Genomic DNA, 21,326 nt, shown 5'->3' with positions numbered 1-21,326 from the left:
TTTGGGTTTATTTATTTATTTATTTTTGGCTGTGTTGGGTCTTCGTTTCTGTGCGAGGGCTTTCTCTAGTTGCGGCAAGTGGGGGCCACTCTTCATCGTGGTGCGCGGGCCTCTCACTATCGTGGCCTCTCTTGTTGCGGAGCACAGGCTCCAGACGCGCAGGCTCAGTAATTGTGGCTCACGGGCCCAGTTGCTCTGTGGCATGTGGGATCTTCCCAGGCCAGGGCTCGAACCCGTGTCCCCTGCATTGGCAGGCAGATTCTCAACCACTGCGCCACCAGGGAAGCCCTATTTTCTTAATACAATGGAAGTCTGGCCCAAAGATGCTTGGTTATTATTGTTTCCTTGTCATCTCCTCAATTCTATTTGTATTGTGAACTAGACAAAGCTCAGACACAGATCCTGAAAAATATTATAATCAAGTCTGATGAAATTCTGATTTCCTTCTAATATCTATTTGATCAGCCACTATAAATGCCTATTTCTGTATTTCTTTCTGCTCATTAGACTATGTACTCACTGAAAGCAGGGGCATATTCATCTCAGTATTGATGATGTCTAACACAGCATCCAGCATGGAAAAGATAAAAGCAAATATTTAAAGAAAGAATGGCAAGAAGGCTTAAGGGGGATGCTTTACCCATAGCCCAGGTCTGTAATCAGGTCCTTGTGTCCAGTCACCTGAGATGACAATGTATAGTACCTTGGGAACCTTATGCAAAAATCTCATGGCTCTCAGAGAAGCCACACTGTAACCATCAAATAAGTATGTGTGTATTTCCAGGGGGAGAGGGGAGGCTGGAGGCTTCCCAACAGCACAATATGGTAGCCAGAGGATTCCAAACATCCAAGTGTTATTTAACTGATGCCATGGCCGGAACCAACCAGGAGACCATGATGACACTTCAGTTTGAGAACCTGGAGTAAGACTTACGGTCATCTCCACCACTTGGCCATTGGAGACAGTTAAGGATCTGACACACCGATTTATAGGAGACTTAGATATACTTTATGCCAACTCATTATCCACCAAGACTGAAAGCAGGACACGTACTGATGAAAAGTGGTGGGACTGTGACTCAACCTGACCCGCAGCTGTTGATTGGCGTTCTGGTATCAGGCGGCCCCTGAAATTTTCCTGCAGTCTCTATGTACAGCACCTACAGACAAGTAGAGTGATGGCCATTTCTTCCCAGAGATAATTTATGGTGAAGTCTCTCCTCTAGGGAAACTTTTTTCACAAAAGTTTTAATTTAACAATGATTCTTCATAAGATGTAGTTTTCCCTGAATGTTCTTTGCCTTTAGGCACCTGTTCTGGAGCATTCTTCCCTCTGCTGTGGTGGTGCCTGAGATAGAAGAGTCTGCAGCCCAACTGCTGCTGCAAATAATGACTTTTACCTCCCAGTATAGAATCTCAGGCTTCCGAGCCCCACAAAACGTAGAGAAAGGAAAGGAAAAGTTAGAACTTAGAGAAGGGAAAGGAAAAGATGGAATAGTGGAAGGAGAGATACTTTGGAACCAAGGAAAGAAAGAAGAAATGTCCTTTGAATAGAGATAACCCCAGCTGAGGAGGAAGGAAATTCTTATCTCTGCCTTATTTTGTGAGGTCATAGAGGTGCCTTCTGACCTTCAATTTCTTCTTATATAATATATTGCTCCCTTAAATGTTCAACAAATAAGTCTTGGTTACCTACTCTATACTATGGCCATTGTCTCCCAGCTCTCCTCGAGGAGAAAAATTTCTTGTCTCCCAGAAGCTCTACACATAGGAGTATGTCTTCTTCACCCTCCTTCATCTGGCCTGAGGATTGAGCTCTACTTCGTGGGGGAAAAAAAGAGAATAAAAACAAAAGCAAAAGAAAGAATTATGAAAAAATAAGCCTCAGCTATTTTCCACTCTTATTCCGATCTTTCATAGACGGAATGATAATCGTTTATTCATCCATCCATCCATATTTTCAATAAAAAATTTTATTGAGTGTGTAGTGGGAATGCACACTGCTCAAAGGGATGGGGATGTAAAAAGACCTTAGAATCACCAGTTCATGGTTCTCAGTGAATGGACAAAGATGTAGTGTATCTGGAAGCATTGTCTGCAAAATAACTTACGTGGAATCCATTTTCTCTCAATCCCTACTTCCACCTATGTTTTGACTTATATAATTTCCTGCCAATTCTACATGCAGAAGTTATTCATCTGCTTATACCACTCCTGTCCTTCACATCAATAAGCTGTATATGTTTGAAATTATTGTGATCACCAAAAGTACGCCAATTACCCCTAAACACACTGAAGAGCATCCTAGAAATGTTGATAAAGAAAAAAATTAATGTGCAATGTACAAGTTTGTTATCTAAAAGCTTGGAAATCTAAGATTTACCTTTGATTCTTCTCTCTTACTTCAACATCAAATCCATTAACAAGTCCTCTTAGATACACCCTCAACTATATTCGGAATCCATCTCTTCTCTCCATCCATACCACCACCATCCTCATTCAAGCTTCCATCCTCTCCATCGTGGACAACTATGATTGTGTCCTCAGTGATCCACCTGCTCTGTCATTCTACAGTCTTTTTCCACACAATTGTAAGAATAATCTTAAGGTAATCTAAATTTGATTATGCAACTTTCCCACATTAACCCTCCCTTGGTTTCTCATTACACCCGTTACTCAACTCAAGCCCCTTGTCTTGACCTATAAAGCCTGTATGATCCAGCTCCTACTTCGCTCTCATCCTTATCCCAGACCACTTATTCTTTAGATCTTTCTGCTCCAACCATATTGGGCACCTTACTCTTCCTAGAGTTTTTCCAGTTCATAACCATCTTATAGACTTTGAATTTGCTATGATTTCCTCTGATTTTAAATATTATCCCTTAGGCCATTACACGGCTGCCTTCTTATCTTCCAGATTTCAGCTTTGCTAGGAGAAACCTTCGTTGACTATCCAGTCTACAATGCCCTCCTAACTCCAGTCACTGCCACCTATCCTGATTGATTTCTTCCTGGTAATTGCAACGATAATTTACACGATTCTTGTCTGCCTTTGCTGATGAGAATGTGATCTCTTTGGAGGTGAGGTCATGCCCATCGCATTCCTATCTATAATCCTCAGAATCTAGAAGAAGACCCACAACAGAGTAGGTGCTCAATAAATATGTGTTGGATTTTTTTAAATGAATTAATTCATTAAAGAACAGTAGCCTGAGATGGATGGGTACTCCCAGACCCTTAACCCTGAGGAAATTTCTCCTGTGCCACTTGTTGGCTAAATAAACAAGAACAAACAATAAAACCAAAAATCAAACAAAAAACAGACAAATTAACAATTGAAAGCATTTTAACTAATTACTGCAAATAAATACACCAAAAAACCCCCCAAATCAACAAATAAACACACACACAAAATCAATAACCACTGATTTTATCTAATTTATTGCTGTTTGCTCTTCCTGTTGCAAGACCCAAGTATTTCCTGAACTGAGGGCCATCTTCAGCTCTTTCAGACACCACTACCTTTCTCAGGTGATCCATTTAGTGGTTTCTTCCACTCGGAGTAATGTTTTCCCCAGAATTCTACCACCACAAGCTTCCAGTAGAAATATCTGTGACACACAGATATTACAGCCATTTTTCTCCCAAAAGTAAAAAGAACTGCCGTCTTCTCACAAGGGGCCCCCAACACTCCCAAGGTGGCATCTTTTTTTCCTTTCCAGCGACATGAATGCAATCCCAGGCACACAATAGAAGCAGTGCCAACAAAGTCTATTCTTCTCAGCCTCACAAGCAGCCTCATTACTTGCTAACTGCAAACATGGTTTGAAGCTGCTGCTCCTGCCAAGCTGAAGTCTTCAAACGCCGGGGTTGAGTGATTGAAAATTCCAGATTATAGGCAGAAGGGGATGAAGAGTTGTTTAGAGCTCTTGCTTATCCGCTAAAAGCCTCTGGCCAGAAATGGCTCTCTGCTTGAAGGAAAGTAAATTTCTTCCACAGCTGAAAATTAATGTGTTTTGAGGGAAATCTAGGCAGGACTTGTGGCAGGGAGCGTGGCCTACAGGCCTGGGGTAGGCATGGGGAGTGATAACTAGCAGTCATTCCTCAAACCAGGGAGGTCCCTGTCTGGCAATAGCCAAGGCTGGGAGCCCTAAGATTTAACTGTTTGTCTCAATGTGAGATGGGATTAGTTATGCCATTGCAGAAAAACACCTCTGCAGGTTGATCATGGCTATAATTCTAATTGTATCGTATTTGATGTGAGGGCTCTGTTTTATCTGACATCTTGAAAAACTGGACCACACATCATTGGACCTGGAAGTGCCAGGATTCTGGTTGAATATTCAAGGATATAAGGATTTTAGCTGGGTTACTGAAATCTCTTTATCTTGAATTGTCTTCAACACCAAACTGTTCTTGAATTACAGATTCAAGTAGGAAGAAGAAACAGGAACAAATTTCCTCTATTCTCTATCACATTCTCTCAACATTCAACATATACATTCGTTCATTCATTCAATTATTAGAAATTATGAATTGAATTCTTTCTGACACATGTTAGGTGATGGTTATGCAAAGTATTTGGAGCAATTCAGTAGCATGGTCCCTGCTGTCAGCTGCCTCATATTCCCCCTGGGGAAACAGAACAGACGCTTAAACAAATACTCATGATGGAATGTGATGAGCCCCATAGTGTAGGTAAATATCAAGTGTTGGAGAGCCCAGATGTTGGAGTGATTTGTTGCACTCACTTTTGGAAAGGACTTGACAAAGGTGGAAACCATAGAAATTAAGTAGAATGAGATTTCCAGGTCTAGATTGGGGATGGAGGAATTGAATAAGTGTTTTTCTAAATAAATAAACACAAACACGCAAACATATTTAGAGATTATTAGCTCTGGGGGTAAAGTTGTGGGCAGACCCTTTGAAGAATATAAGGAAGATTTTGCCTTTCTCACTCAAAAAATAATGCCCATAAACATACCATTTTTAAAAATGTAATTCCAAGGAGATCACAGAAGGCTCCATAGCAGGTACAGATGAATACTTTAGGAAAACTTTAGTCTGAATCCCTTTAGTTCATTTTCACCTTTAATGCAGTATTTCTCAAAGTAAAGGCTGGGAGCCAGCTACATTAGAAACACCTGGGATGTTGCTTAAAATGCAGATTCCTGGGGCCCCATTTCAGACCTATTAAAAAAGTTTCTCTAGTGTGGGGTTCAGGACTCTGCATTTTAACAACAGTTGTGTGACTCTGGGCAATGAAAAGCTCCTGGGAGATTCTGGTGCACACATTCTAAACCCTGGAGCATTTCCTGTTTATTTGGACTCACTGTGACCCTTTTAAACTAGGGGCATTGCCCACCTACATCTGCTGAGAGGCCTAAAGGACTTCACTCACAGAAAATCACCTATTTAGGATACCCTGATTCCCATCCTTCCTGCGAGTTCCACATAGTGAAGTTCAGCTTTTGACATCAAGTGCCATTTATGCCTACCTTGTTCCCATGGGTGTGTCTTATCTGCCTAACAAGACTGCAAATTCCCTGGGCTGTAGGGTCCTTGCTTTTCATCTTGTATCCTAGATGGCTGGGTGCATGGCACGTGCTTAATAAGTATTTATTCGTTGGTTATGGAATCAGTGTTCTTTCCTCTTATTCCTTGAACACAGCTGGCCAGCCTCACTGTCATTCCATCAGGATCCAAATGGTTTCTATTTGTGGTTTTTTTTTTTTTTGCATTTTGTTTTCGGCTGGTCTTGTACACCCCTGTGTCTACATCATCTGGTCTGTTTTATGAAGAAATGTCTTGTTAGATTTATCCTCAGCTTCGCTTCTCCCTCCCCGGCCTCCCTGTGGTTCTTTCACAGAAAGCCCTTTGTGTTGAGCAAACAGGCTCTAATCTGCACATCTTCCTCTGCACTCCAACAGGGCTGCCAGGTGAGCATCCCGACACCGGCCTGGAACAGCTGTTCAAGTGGTCCTGAGCAGTGGGCAGTGATTGTGTGTGCAGTTCTCTTGTCTGATGGGCCCTGGGTCCAGCACGCTCGGGGAGGAAACCACAAGTGCAAATGTTTGCCTTGCTGCCTGGAAGTCCTAAAAGCAGCTGCCTGCTGATTGATGATAACTTGCATAATGACACCGAGTGTTCAGATGCTGCCAGGCGTGAGCGAGACCCTGTGAGCTCCCCTGTGCAAGCCCTGGCTGGTTGGCCAAATCCTTATCTTTCAGCATGCAGGCAACAAAGATGGCAAGAGCCAGAAGGTATCTGATCCAAAGATGCCCATTACAACCCTGATGGTTTTAACACATGGAGAGAGCGAGGGAACAGCTTGATGCTTTCCGCTTGCAAAGTCACTAAGAAAACTACACACAGGGGCTCAACACAGACATGGTGCCTCTATATCGGAATATCAGGATAGGATGTACTAGTAGTTTTATATTTTAATGGGTAAAATGGAGTCTATTACGGAGCTAGTAGAATTGGCTTCTAGAAACATTTCTTTTTTTTTTTTTTAGGTTTTAATTTTATTCTATTTTCTGTATAACTTTAAGTACATAAAGGCTCATTTCCACAGGCCTCAGGAAATAGGTAGAAATCACAGGACAATCTCTCTTCCCACCAAAAAAAGTTGTATATTTTGGTAAAGTGTTTGTCCTAGAGGAAAAACAAATTTACAATAGCAATTCTGTGCAAGATTTTTACACAAGACCTAAAACCAGCCTGCAATGGAGATTTTAATCCTCTGTTCAGGTGCCCAGACAGAAGCCAAAAGCTGTTGAGCATGACAGGGCAAAGGAAGCAATGAAGATGGACAATGGGCACCTAGCATGGAAGGAGAAAGGGAAGCCAGATTCCTGGGAATGATGTGGTTTTCCTTTTTTTTCTCTCTCTCTTTTTAAGTCATCTCTGTAGGAAGGTGGTGGGCAGGGGCCCCAGAGAGAGGAAGGGTCCAAGACTCCTTTAGCTGGCCTGGGTGCAGGGCACCACCCCAGCAGCTAACACAGGACAACCTACTATCTCAGGTTCAGGCAGATGCAGGATAGAATGCAGAAGAAAAGGAATGCTTATCATTTTGCTTGGAATGCTAGATGGCCAAGCTTCAGCCTTTGGTCCTGTGCAACCCTTGCCTCACTTGTCAATAGTGAAAATTAGTTTAAGTTAGAAGAACCAACTAGGATCACACCAGGTTCTGCTACCTTCACGTTCATTGTTAGAAAAAGATTAACTTGTGTGAACATTCTGATCTGTTAATTCCTGGGGACTGCTTTATTCTTCCCCAAAGACTATTTGTTGGTCAAATAACCCCAAAGGCTGAAAGTTAAAACACACCTGTCCTGATGTGCAGTTCCTTAAGAATGGACTGGCTGTATGGTTGAGCTGATACGGAAAAGCTGCACCTTCCTGCAGAAGATCGAAGACCTGCTGTCCCACCCCAAATCTCAGCCTGAGGTATATGTCAGTGAAGGCAGGTAGCTGTGCTTCTCAAAGCAGAGAAGCAGTTTAAGAGCAGAAAGGTAGAGGAAATCTAGAAAAGAACCATCTTGATACAGATTTATCCCACGGTGTGAGGGAGAGGGCAGAGAACCCAGTGGCACTTTGCTTATCCAGCAATTTCTGTCACTGTGGTGACCAACTTCCGCCCATTCCATACGGTCTTGAACTGCCCAGGGACTGGGAACTCACTGAAGTCACCACCTTCTATAGGAATGAGGACATTCATCTCAGAAGATCTGGCACTGACTGTCTCACAATCCAGGGAATTCTTGCTCAGGTAAACGTGGCAGCCATCTGTTTTGTTGATGGAAATGGTTGGCACTTTACCCATTACCTGAACTTTGACATCCCTACAATTGATTATCTCAATTATCACAATGCCCACCACGTCATCGAACACCAGACCGAGTTTCTTACAGTTATCTACTGTAGCAGAGTTAATTTTCCCTTGATTTGCAATGTTGAGTTGACACACTTGAATATGTAAGCCACCTGTTTCAGCTCTGTGTCATCTATCACCAGGTTGGAAACATTCTCCTGATTTTCCACTCTCCACTTCTTGCCCTTCAGTTCAAGGAGAGCTGGCTCCTTCTTTGTGACTGGGTTGGGGGATGCGCTGACTCCTGGTTGAGATGCAGAGAATGGTTTGGGGCCACTTCGTACTGGAGCACTCTGAGCGTTCAAGGCAGCGTTCTTGTGAGTCTTCATGTCATCAGATACATGTTTCAGGGCATGTGTGATGCTCTCCCCCTGATTAATCTGTGCAAACAGTGCTGAGCGGGACGCAGACTCATCTGAGCCTGAACTGGTGGGGACTCGGGGGGAGGTGGGCCTGGGCGGGGGGAGGACCCGATCCAGCAGAGGGTCCAGATGGCAATCCACTCAGTCCTTTTGCCACGGCCCGGTTTTGCTCCAGGCCAGTCCAGTGGTATGGAACTCCTTAATGTAAGCCTGCAGCTCTGTCCATATACTCAAGTAAGCTTTGACCCAGCCCACATCTTTGTACTCCTTGAGGAGTCAGTTTGTATAAAACACGGCAGCATCATTCATTTCCTTCACTTAGGGACCAGACTTGGGAGCCATAGCCACCCAACCCAGGGCCTGGATACTTTCGCTGACAGCTGGCAGGTGATTGAACAACTTGCTGCCTTGGTTCTTCTCCCGAAAGGTTATCACTTCTTGGATCTGCTCGGAGATGGTGCCAACAAATCAGAAAGCTTATTGCCTGCTGGCTGCTGGCCTTGAGAGGCTGTAACCAAGAGCGATCGCTCCAGCTTCAGACCTGTGTGGACCATCTCCACATGCTTCTGCACATCTCCCCCAATCTCTTTACTGATCTTGAGGTACTCTGCCACAGCGCCGGCCAACAGTGACTCAAACACTTGCACCTATGGAGTCGTTCCTGCTTTTGCAGCACTGTCTCTACACCCACGGTGCGTGTCAGGGGCGTGGAGCCTGCCTTCAGGCGGCCCACCGCTCTCTCCAGTCTTTCTACCAGATTTTGCATGTCAGCCATAATGTAGCACCTGCTCAGAGCTCTGCCTCACCTCGGGGCTGTGATCAGCCGCTCTCCCTAGAAACATTTCTTAAGGAGGTTTTTTCTTCTAGTGAGGCCAGATTCTAAGCCAGCCACACTTACGTTCATTACCTTCCCATAGGATTTGGCTCACTGGTGTGAAAAAAAACTATGCAGTCTTTGAAATTAAAATGGCCTACCAAAGTGGTCAAAAATGGCAACGAAAAGTGGAAGAATACCAATGTACAATCTTTTGCATCAGCATTTCTCAAATCACTCTATTTCATCCATTTTTATTTCTACTGATTTAGTCGAAACCCTTACCACTTCTGTTGCGATCCTAACAGGTTCCCTTACCTGCTGTCTCACCCTGCTGTAATTTACTCTCCACATGGCAGAGAGATTTCCCACAGTTGTCATGGGTCAGGTTATTCTTCTCATTAGCTCTCTTTGGTTGCCTGTGGGGGGGGGAAATGTCCAAACTCTCTGTTATAGACTAGAGGGTGCATCGTGGTTCTCCACTTCTCTCTAAATGCGGATAAACCTCCTCAACCAAGGGGCCTATAAGCTGCAACGTCATCATGTTTCTGTCTACAGCTCCACAGGCAGGGGACCCTTCACTCTTTACCCCTCACGTTGTTCTGTCTACCCTGCTTTGGCCTGCCTTTTGTGTCGGTAGCCATTACATTTATCACATTGAATTCTACAGAATGTAAGCCATGAAAGATGTTAACTGGAGCTGTTAAAAAACTTGGTCAAAGAAATTTGAGAAATTGGTGAATATTAAATCACACTATCATACTAAAGTCTGAACATCCTAGTCTAAAAAAAAAAGCAGCTTTGCTTAACCAAACATTTCCCAAACATAGCTGAACTCAGAATACCTTTTTTTGGAAACACACCTGGGTAAATCTGTTTCCTGGGTCAACAATCTGGAAAATTCACTCTTAAAGCTCTTTGCATCCTGGTCTCTCTTTTGCCTCCTCCCATACATACATTGATGTGAATTCTTCTGTTTTCCTTACGGCATACACCCATCACCCTTAGCACAGTGCTCTAACATTTCCTCTCTCAAGATTCCTTTGGATATAATTTGCAAAAAACAAATTCAGATTTAGCAAATGGGGAAGATTTCACATTGGCAAATATAATGGTGGATGGCAATCTTGGTTATAACTTAGTAGTTCTCAGTAGAGGGTGATTTTGTCCCTCCACCTACTGTCCCCCAGGAGAAATCTGACAATGTCTGAAGACATTTTTGTTGTCACAACTGCAAGAAAGTGGGTGCTACTGGCATCTAGTGCCAGTAGAGGACAGCACCCTCACCACCACCAGGAGGAAGTATTGAGCCCAACATGCCAGCGGTGCCAAAATTGAGAAACTTGACTAGATCCAAACACTCAAGTTATTAGGAATTCTTTGTTATTCCTCTCTCATTTCTCCTGTCAAAGCTTGATTTTATGTTTGTCTGCATAGCAGGAAATATGCCTGGTGTCCATATCAGATTCCCTTAAATCTAGTTTTATGACCTAATAGAAGAAAAGTCTTCTTCACTAGTTTCAACCAGAAAAATATACAAGAATTTATTTAATTGGTCCAGGTTTGGTCATGTGTTCATTACAAAATCACTCCCTGTAGATGTTACAGTGATCCCAACATAGGCCATGTTCTCATCTTTGGGGAGATGGCATGAGAATTGGGGTGGAGTGGGCAAAACTGTATTAGTCAGACAAAAGCAACATTTATCACACTTTCTTAGAATTCACTTCCTCATTTTTAAAATAGAAATGATAATTTATTTCATAAAACATCATTGTGAGACATTTTTAATGTATGTAACGAGTCTAACAGAATGTTTGAAATAAGAGAGATGTTTAATAAATGGTAGATATGATTCGTAGATTCTTTTTAATGTTTTTACTGTGGCAAGAACACTTAACAGGAGATCATCCCTCTTAACACATCCTTAAGTACGCAATGCAGTATTGTTTACTACAGGCACAATATTCTATGGCAGATCTCTAGAACTTATTCCTCTTGCATAAATGCAGTTCGATACCCTTTGAGAAGCAACTCCCCAACCCCCCTTCCCTCAGTCCTGGTAACCACCATTCTACTCTCTATTTCTATAAGTTGGACTATTTTAAAGACTTCATATAAGCAGAATCATACAATATTTGTCCCTTGTGTCCAGCTTACTTCACTTAGCATAATGTCCTCCAGGTTCATCCGTGTTGTCATATATGGCAGGATTTCCTTCTTTTTCTAAGGCTGAGTAATATTACATTTTATATATATATATATATATATCACACTTTCTTTCTCCATTCATCATCAGCGGACATTTAGGTTGTTTCCATATCTTGGCTATTGTGAATAATGCTGCAATGAACAAGGGAGTGCATGTATTTCTTACAGATCCTTATTTCAGTTCTTTTGGATATATAGCCAGAAGCAGGATTGCAGGATCATAGGGTAATTCTATTTTTTAATTTTTTGAGGAGTCTCCATACTGTTTTCCATAGTGGCTGCACCATTTTACATTCCTACCAACAATGTATAAGAGTTTCAATTTCTCCACATCCTCACCAATATGTGTTTTGTTTGTTTTGCTTTAAAAATAGACATTCTAACAGGTGTGAGGTGATATCTCGTTGTGGTTTTATTTGTATTTCTCTGATGATTAGTGATGTTGATCACCTTTTCTTATACCTGTTGGTCATTTGTATTTCTTCTTTGAAGAAATGTCTATACAAGTCCTTTGCCCATTTTTTAATGACTATTTTATTTTTGCTATTGAGTTGTAGGAATTTCTTACATAATTTGGATATGAGTCCTTTATCAGATATATGTTTTGCAAATATTTTCTCTCATTCTGTAGGTTGCCTCTTTGCTCTGTTGGTTGTTTTGTTTGCTTTACGGAAGCTTTTTAGTTTGATGTAGTCCCATTTGTCTAATACTGCTTTTGCTACTTGTGCTTTTGGTGTCATATTAATTGGTAGCTATTTAATGATGATGCTGATTAGAAGACAAATAAGAAAGCAATATAAATAGTCAATCTCTAACATGAAAAAAAATCAATATCATATATAGTCCAGAAATCAGAATAGAAAACATAATATTTATCTTTGGTTTTGATTTTTATTTTTAAGTGTCAGCAATTGGGCTTTTAAATTTGCTTGCTTGCAAAAGTATACCACAAGCTGATAAAATATATCTGGTAGCTGTGGTGTCAGGAGTCCCTTTAGAGTTGTGAAATACACACAGTTTGAAATATTTGGTGTCAAAGTAGCATTTAAATCCTCAGACCAGTTAAGTCTAATTATTGGGTGAATAGTAATACTTTTCTTCAACAATGTGAAAGTTAAATTAAAACTTATTTTCAAGTTAGAAGGTAACACCTACTACCTGTCAGTCAGTCAGTCAAATGTTTGTTTGAGTATCTGGTTAGGAAAAAGATAGAGATTAAAAATACTAACGTAAAGTCAAGTCTTTCTTATATTATGAGCATTATACTTAGATTATACAAAAATCTTGCTTTTTAAACCAGTACTGTGGCAAACCTAAAATAGATTTTTCTGAAACTCATGAACAGAAACTCATGTTGGGTCTTCGTTTTTCTGTGCGAGGGCTTTCTCCAGTTGCGGCAAGCGGGGGCCACTCTTCATAGCGGTGCACGGGCCTCTCACTATCGCGGCCTCTCTTGTTGCGGAGCACAGGCTCCAGATGCGCAGGCTCAGTAGTTGTGGCTCGCGGGCTCTAGAGCACAGGCTCAGTAGTTGTGGCGCATGGGGCTTAGTTGCTCTGCAGCATATGGGATCTTCCCAGACCAGGGCTCGAGCCCGTGTCCCCTGCATCGGCAGGCAGATTCTCAACCACTGCGCCACCAGGGAAGCCCTAAAGCATTGATTTTTACATTCAGGTCAATACTTGCTCTTTTTCTGAAGGAAATTTTCAGAAAGTCATAGCAATGGAAGAAAGAGGACTTGGGTTAGTTTTCCTGTAATGAAACTTTACATAGCTCACCTTAATCCTCAAACCACATCGCCGCTGTCAGGATCACAACCCAGGGTACTAAATATAAGTCAAATAGTGATACTAAGAGCACTGGAGTTCTCTTAAATCCCTCTGCCCACTCACCTTCCCTCATTTATTCTTCGGTGCCTGCAATTCTGTAATTTAATATTCTTATTTTCAATTAAAGAGTAGATTCTAACTGGCAGCCTCTGGACTTCGAAAGGTTGACAAAGGTAGTAATGGGAAACAGAGTTCTTAGCATAGTGACTAAACATATTAAGGCTTCTACACCGTGAGACTAAATTATGTAAGTGTACTTGTTTGACTAGGAGTTTATTATCTCAAAGTTGAGTCATGCTTTTCAACCTTGGCACTAATGACGTTTGGACCAGATAATATTTTGTCTCGGGGGGAAGGGTACTCTCCTGTGTATTAGAGTATGTCCAGCAGCAACCCTGGTTTCTACCCGCTAGATACCAGTAGAACTACCCCCCCACCCCCGTCCTACTTCTAGCAAGCTGTGACAACTGGAAATCTCTCCAGACATTGCCTAACGTCCACTGAGAACAGATTGCCCTGGAAAACAAATCACTCCAGTTTGAGAATCATTGAAGCAGTCTTGATAAGAAACATGGACTGGAAATACTTCCTCTTTGTGCCTTTAATTAGAATGTAAGCATCTTGTGGGCAGGGAGTTTGTCTGCTTTGTGCAGAGACCATATCCCGGGAACTTAGAACAGTGCCTGCCATATAGCAAGTAATGGGTAAATATTTGTGAAACTAATGAATGATTGAAATGTCCAACACAAATGATGCTCCATTTATAAAACTGAATATTATCCAGCTGTTTAAAAATGAGGAGCTTAAAATGTTCATTAAAATGGTTAGGTGCTCATGAAATATTAAGTAAAAAAAGCCAATTTTTTTTTTATAGATCTTTATTGGAGTATAATTGCTTCACAATACTGTGTTAGTTTCTGTTGTACCACAAAGTGAATCAGCCATGTGCATACACACATCCCCATATGCCCTCCCTCTTGAGCCTCCCTCCCACCCTCCCTATCCCATCCCTCTAGGTGGTCACAAAGCATGGAGCTGATCTCCCTGTGCTATGCGGCTGCTTCCCACTAGCTATCTATTTTATGTTTGGTAGTGTATATATGTCACTGCTACTCTCACTTCACCCCAGCTTCCCCCCCCCCGCCCCCCATGTCCTCAAGTCCATTCTCTATGTCTACGTCTTTATTCCTGCCCTGCCACTAGGTTCATCAGTACTGCTTTGTTTTGTTTTTTTAGATTCCATGTATATGCGTTAGCTTACGGTATATGTTTTTCTCTTTCTGACTTACTTCAGTCTGTATGACAGACTCCAGGTGCCAATTATAAAAAGTATGTCTAATTTATTCCTATTCTGTGGTATGAAAAAATATACATCTTGAAGTGTATGCACAAATTGTGGCTGCCCAAGCAGACGTCCGCCTACAGTATCTCCGACTCCTCCACCTTCACCAAGTCCCCCAGCAGATAGGAGAGCATGCCGCGCACAGCCAGCTGCCCTGACAGCTGGCGCTCGCACACGCCCATGATCACGCCTGACCTGGAGAGCGCACCAAGCTGTGGCACCTGGTCAAGAACCGCGGCCACCTGGACCAGCACGAGGGCGACCGCGGCAGCGAGATGGTTTGCGAGATCTACCTGACGCGGCCGCTGGCCACCAAGGGCACGCTGCAGAAGTTCGTGGACGACCTCTTCAAGACCATCTTCAGCACACAGGGGCTCGGCCCTGCCGCTGGCCATCAAGTACATGTTCGACTCCCTGGACGACCGGGCCGACCAGCACCAGATCCACGATGCGGACGTGCGCCACACCTGGAAGAGCGACTGCCTGCCCCTGAGCTTCTGGGTGAACGTGATCAAGAACCCGCAGTTCGTGTTCGACATCCACGGGAGCAGCACCACTGACGCTTGCCTGTGGGTGGTGGCCCAGACCTTCATGGACCCCTGCTCCACGTCTGGGCACAAGCTGGGCAAGGACTCGCCTTCCAACAAGCTGCTCTACGCCAAGGACATCCCCAACTACAAGAGCTGGGTGGAGAGGTACTACGCGGGCATCGCCAAGATGCCCGCCATCAGCGACCAGGACATGAGTGCGTACCTGGCTGAGCAGTAGCGGATGCACCTGAGCCAGTTCAACAGCATGAGTGTCCTGCACGAGATTACTCCTACATCACCAAGTGCAAGGACGAGATCCTGACGGCCCTGGAGAAGGACGAGCAGGCATGGCGGCAGCGGCTCCGGGGCAAGCTGGGGCAGGTGGTGGACACCGTGGCCCTGAGCAGCTGAGCCATCGGCCACGGCTGCCTGGCCAGCAGGAGAGTGAGAGGGCCCTCGGGGGCGGCCCCTGTGTGGCAGCCAGAGCTGGGAGGTCCACGGAGGCAGCCTCGCCCCAGCCATGCCAGGTGCCCTGCGCTGGGGACCAGGTGTGCAGTCCTGGTCCCCCCCGCCGCCCCTGTCCCCTTCCCGCCTGTGGGGGTCCCAGTTCTTAATTGGTGTGGGTGAGACGGTGCCTGCAGCGCCCTCCACGCCCAGAGCTGCTCGCCATGGGGCTCGCCAGGTGTGACCAGGGGCCTTCTCAGGACAATAGGTGACTGCTGAGGTCCCAGGGGTGAGGCCTATGGGTCGTCTTGTTTTCGTTTTGACGTGAGAAGGAGAGGACTTCTCAGGCCAAGAGCTTGCTTCACGGATGCGGGCCGTGGATTCCTGCATGACTGTGCCAGCGTTTAGTCCGACTTGGTCTTTTTAAAACTTAAAGTGCTGAATACGAGAAGTTGTTAGGCCTTTTTTTCATGTTTTTTAATTAATCAGTCACTTGTGAAGGCAGTGGCCTGTCCCCTTTTCAAATCACTTTTTCGACGGTACCACAGATCCCCGTGGATTTTCAGGGGCAGCTAGCTGTGGCCGGCCCCGCGCCCCCGGCCGCCCGTCTTGGGCACCCCCCAAGCAGCATGAGCCAGACCAGACACCGCCATCAGCCGAGGAGCCGTTCCCCCGGGGAGGAGGGGTGAAACCCGCCACCTCCTGACTCAGGAAGCTCCTGGAACCGGGGTGCAGGGGTCCCTGGGCCCCGTGGGCACTGAGCAGGGCTCGGGCCCCCTGCACGGTGGGTGTCCAGCGGGAGCTCAGGCCGGGCGGGCGCTGGCCGGGGCCGGGTTCTGTCCGGGTTCCGTCCGGGTGCGGGTCTCGCTCCCCCCGAGTCTTCCCTGAAGCTGCATCTGATCGGAAACCCCGGTTCTTCCAGCCCCGCTCGGGCCAGGGGGCTCCTTGGCCGCTGCGCCGCTGTCTTCAGAATCCAGTCCCGGCCCCCGTTCCTCGGGCCTCCCCTGCCCCGTGCTTGCCCCGCGGGCGGCGGGCTGGGCGGTGGTGACGCAGGAGGGGAGCCGGCGCGAGGCCTCGTAGAGCGCGTGCGCGGGTCGGGTGCAAGCATCAGCGCCGTCTGTTTATACACGAGCCGATCGCTGACCTACGCCTGCCGTCCACCCCGCAGCACGGCCGCCCTTTCCTCTCCCGGGGCTGGAGTCAGGCCAAGTCCTCCTCCTCGCTCGTCTCCACGGTCCTGCTGGCTCCACTGTGCCTTCGGCACTGGGCCCAGGCGCCCGCCGTCACCTCCCCGTCCTCCTGCCGGGCACTCGGACCCCAAGCTCCGGCTCTGGCCTGAGGGTGGCCGGAGTGTGGCGTGGGAGCGCTGCTCTGTGCAGGAGGGTGGCCCCCAAGGCCCCTCTGCAGCCCCAGGGCCGGGGGTCTGGGCCGTGGTGTGGGGCGGTGTGCCAGGATGCCTGCCCACCCGGGCCCCCTCCGCCCTCGCCCGCGCGTCTCAGGAGCGCCAGGACGGCTCGGCCTCCGTCGGGAGCCTGGCGTCTCCGCGTACCTCGAGCTTGCACGCGCTGCCTGACCCGGACCCCAGGCCCACGGGAGAGGTGCCCCGTCCCGCCCTCGCCGCCTTGCCGTTGCTGGGGAGCCCCACCTGGCTCTCCCGCCGGTGCTGGAAATGAGGGCTCACGCCCTTGGTGCTACTCAAGCTAGAATAGATAGAGAGAGAGACGAAGCCCACGATTAGGTGTCCTGTAACGCTGCAGAGCCGCCACCCAAAAGAAAAGCGGTCGCTCGGCAGCCTCAGCGGCCCCTCTGCCGCCGCCTCTCCCGTGGCCGGTGTGGCCGATGGCGCTCAGCTCGCAGGTTGTGTGAATGCACGGCTATTTTCTGTTTTACTGTCTCAGATTTAGTACTTGTAAATACACACACATTAAGGAGAGAGTAAACATTTTTGCTAAAAAAAAAATTGTGGTTGTACTAGGTGGCAGGATTGCAGACCATTTCTATTTTCTTATATTTAATTATACTTTATTATGTGCAATATTTTTATTATGCAAAGTTTGGTTGTTAGTTTACAGAACACATAACAAAGAGCAGAGTAAGCCAAGCACACCAGAGAAAGTCCTTTCATAATTCTAAAATCTGCAAAACAAGGAGCTCTAAACACACTAGATTTCTGACCTGAGAGGAATGAACAGTTCTCTGAGAAAGCTGCTCTAGATAACGCCTGTTTCTAAAAATCATTATCTGTGTGCCCAGTATTGTCCTGGGTACCATGGAGATCTAGGAAAAAGTTCAGAATTCCAGTGCTTGCAAGTTTAAAATCTAAATGGGAAAATAAGACCTATACACAGGACATTGCCAAAACAAAATGAAACAGTATATAATGAGATGTTAAATTGTGTGCTATGAACCATGCTTTAGAATTTCGTGGAGGAGAGGTATCAAGTAATTAGCCCACTGAAGAAGATGGGACTTGAGTTATCAAGGGTAAATAAGACTCAGATAAAAGGTGAATGGGAAGGGGCATTCCAAGGAGGAGACAAGGCAAATACTGTGAATAAAGGCACAAAGGGAAAAGTTAAGTACAGGTGGAAGGCATCAAAGATGCTGATCTCATTGGAACAGAGAGGTGTAAGGATCACCTACCAACAGAGATGCAGCTGGTGTCTTGGGAGGGACAATTCTTTGTTAAGTAGAAATGTTCCAGGCATCAGCAGAGCTTTTCGTATCTTTGGCCCCTAACCTCAGATGGCAGAAGCACCCATTCTCAGCAAAAGCAATTTTAGGCCACAGACCCCTTTCAAGACATTGGGTTCCAGTAATTGTTACCCGGTTATTCTGTTTCTCCATGACCCTGAATAACACTCAGCCATTACAATGAGGAGCTACTGACATCCTCCCAAGTGCTCCCTAGAGGGTGATAGCAACCTGGTTGAGAACTGCCGAGACTCTACAATCTATTTTCTGATGTTTGGAAGCTGGCTATGTGTTCCTTCAACTTCCTACCCAATTTCATGTGATTTCCAAAAAAGTTGTGAATCTCATTGTGGGAGAGCAAACTCCAGTCAAATAGACTGGATTTGAATTTAGGCTGTTCTCTTTTCTGGGTGTATAATTTTTGGCAATTTTCTCTAATTATCAGTTTTCTCATCTGTAAATAGGGCTACTGGTGAATGAGAGGTGTGGGTTGAAGTGTGTTCACCCCAAAGATATGTTGAAGTCCTAACTCTCTGAAGAGGTGACTCTTGACCTGAGACCTGGTGACAAAGAACCAACCACGCTGTTATCTTTTCTTTCATATTTTCTTCTGTAGTCTCAAATCTGAGGAACATATTATCATCATTCTTCCAAAGACCTGTTTGGTTTTCAGCTAATTTTTAAATGATTTAATAACTACTCAATGTACTCTATTTTGGGGTTTGATTTTATGCATTAATATAAACCATTGTCTTGCCTCCTTTTTCCTGTTCACAAAGTTACCTAGTTATCCCCATACCATTTAAAAATAATCTTCCTTTTTAAACTAATTAATTAATTAGAATGAGGCTTTACTAAGATTAGCCATTATCTTAAAGCCTGGAACCTAATAAACACATTAAATGTTAGTGATTTTTATAACAGCACCACCACTGTCATCATCACCCTGATAGAATCTATCACAGCAGAGAGTTTCGCACCTAGTACTTGCAAGATCTGAGTTATTTGGGGGGTAGTAGGGACCATATTTAACTTTTCATAACTGTTTTTCTCAATGCTGGGCCAAGTTTTTTGCACATAGTAGGGAATCAATAAATATTTGTTAAATTAATGAAAGGAAGAATGTGGGTCCTCAGTGAGTATTTGATGAATTACTTAGCTGAACCACTTACCTGCTGATTTCCAGTGATCTGTGGCTCATGGATGATATGTCCTTTACTGTGTATTCTCAATTAGATGACAGTCTTTTCAAGGCCCCTTTGAATTAAATCATGATTTTTTTGCATTCTATGAATGAGAAGTCTTAGGGCAAAAGGGAGGCTGTAGCTTGTCATGTATAGATTTTGTATCTATCTGAGACAATGTATTTTTGATAGAATGCATCTACTTATACAGGGCCATGGCTGAGTTGTGTAAAATACCCATACATATTTCATGTTATCCAAGCCAAGGCTTAGAAATGAAAAATGAAGTTTGTGCTGTCAAACTCAGAATTGGGGCAGGCATTTTGATACAAAATCTGTCAACAAAGAGAATTAGTGTGCCCAGAGTGAAGGAGACACAGCAACAGTTAAAAGATATCTTCGGAAAGAAAGTCCATAACTCAACTGTGTCTTACACATAGTAGGTAGCCATTGAAATTTGCTGAATAATTCTGACTATGGACCTCAGCAGTAGAGAGATGCAAAGAAATTTGGTGACCAAGATAGTAAACAATAGTATTATATAGTGTTAAAACAAGTATGCTTTGGGGATAAGATAACTCAAATTCAGACCATTCTATTTCCAAGTTATGTTTCCTTGAGCAAGATACTTATTCTCTCTGAGTGAAGTCTCAGGGTTCACAGCTCCACAGAAACTTAACAAGGTAAGACTTTTTGGGGCTCTTATCAGTATTGCATTAGAGAATAAGCACATAGTAAGGATTCCATATACATGACTTGTTGGTTCTGCTATTTTTACTATTTTTATTATTAAATGTTCACCAATTCAATCATAAACACTATATTTTGCCCAGAAGAGTTAATAAAGCATTTCCAATTCCACCATAACAGAATAATGGGTAACATGCATCAGATTTACCACCATGACCCACCACAATGAATAGAACCATAAAACTGGGTAAAATATGTGAAGCTATCAATTCAATTCAACTCATTGACGGAAAAGGGGAAAATTATATAATTGTCACAATAGACAACGAAAAGTGTTGAACAAAATCAGAGACTTCCTCAATCTGTAAGACTTCATGATGAAAATCTATGAAAAACATACAGACACCATAATATCTAGTCATAAAAGACTGAGAAAGATCCTCTTAAGATTGGGAACTATGCAGAAATATCTGTTCTCAACCCTTTTATTCAAAATTGTACTGGAGGCACTACAGGGCAGGGCCATAATAAATAAATACATATATAAATACTTGGAAAAATAAAGAAATAAAATTTTAAAATAAAAGCTATAAAAATTAGAAATAAATAAAAGCATCTTGATTTGCAGATGACATAATTGTTTATATAGATTATTTCTAAGACTGCTAAATCTAATAAGAAAATTTAATAAGATTGTAAGATCCAGTGTCAGTGTATGAAAAGAAATTATATTTCTCTATACTTTCCAAAGGTTGGAAGATATTTTAAATTACCAATTCCAATAGAATCAAAATATATAAAATAATTAGTGATACATTTTATGAAAGATGTGCAAGAAAACCATACTAAAAACTACAAAGTTTTTCTGAGAAAAAATTAAGAAGAACTAAATAAGAAATACAACTCTCTATTTATGTTTTGTAAGACTCCATATTGTTAATTGCTAAATGCATTTATAGAATCAGTGCAAACCTATTTGTAATCCCAGCGAGTGTTATTTGTTTCTTATAATTTGGTGAACAGATTCTAAAATTTATATAGTAATGCAAAAGATCTAGACCTTGACCTATTTTGAAACAACATTTTAAAATATTGAAAATATTTTTTTAAATAGCAAAAAACTTTCCCCTGTCTGATTTTAAGACTTGCCATAATTCTACACTTATCAAAGTAGCATGGCATTGGCACAAAAATAGGTAAATGAATCAATAAATCTGAATAGAGAATTCAGAAATAGACACATATGTGTATATGGTTATTTATTTATTTATTTTTTGGCCAGGATACCATAACATTTCAATGGGGAAAAAAAGTCTGTTCAACAAATGATGCTGGAACAACTGGATACACAT

General features: G+C 43.7%; 2 pseudogenes; one reads left to right on the top strand and one right to left on the bottom strand.

Moving 5' to 3' along the window:
• Nucleotides 1–7,571: 7,571 nt before the first annotated feature.
• On the bottom strand, nt 7,572–9,033 carry LOC132348923 (adenylyl cyclase-associated protein 1-like; annotated as a pseudogene).
• Nucleotides 9,034–14,549: 5,516 nt separating this feature from the next.
• LOC132349598 (plexin-A1-like) lies at nt 14,550–15,373 on the top strand (annotated as a pseudogene).
• The last annotated feature ends 5,953 nt before the right edge of the window (nt 15,374–21,326 follow it).

This window comes from Balaenoptera ricei, chromosome 15 (genome assembly GCF_028023285.1).
Source record: "Balaenoptera ricei isolate mBalRic1 chromosome 15, mBalRic1.hap2, whole genome shotgun sequence".
NCBI classification, from domain to species: Eukaryota; Metazoa; Chordata; class Mammalia; order Artiodactyla; family Balaenopteridae; genus Balaenoptera; species Balaenoptera ricei.
This window is presented reverse-complemented; position numbering and strand designations above follow the sequence as displayed.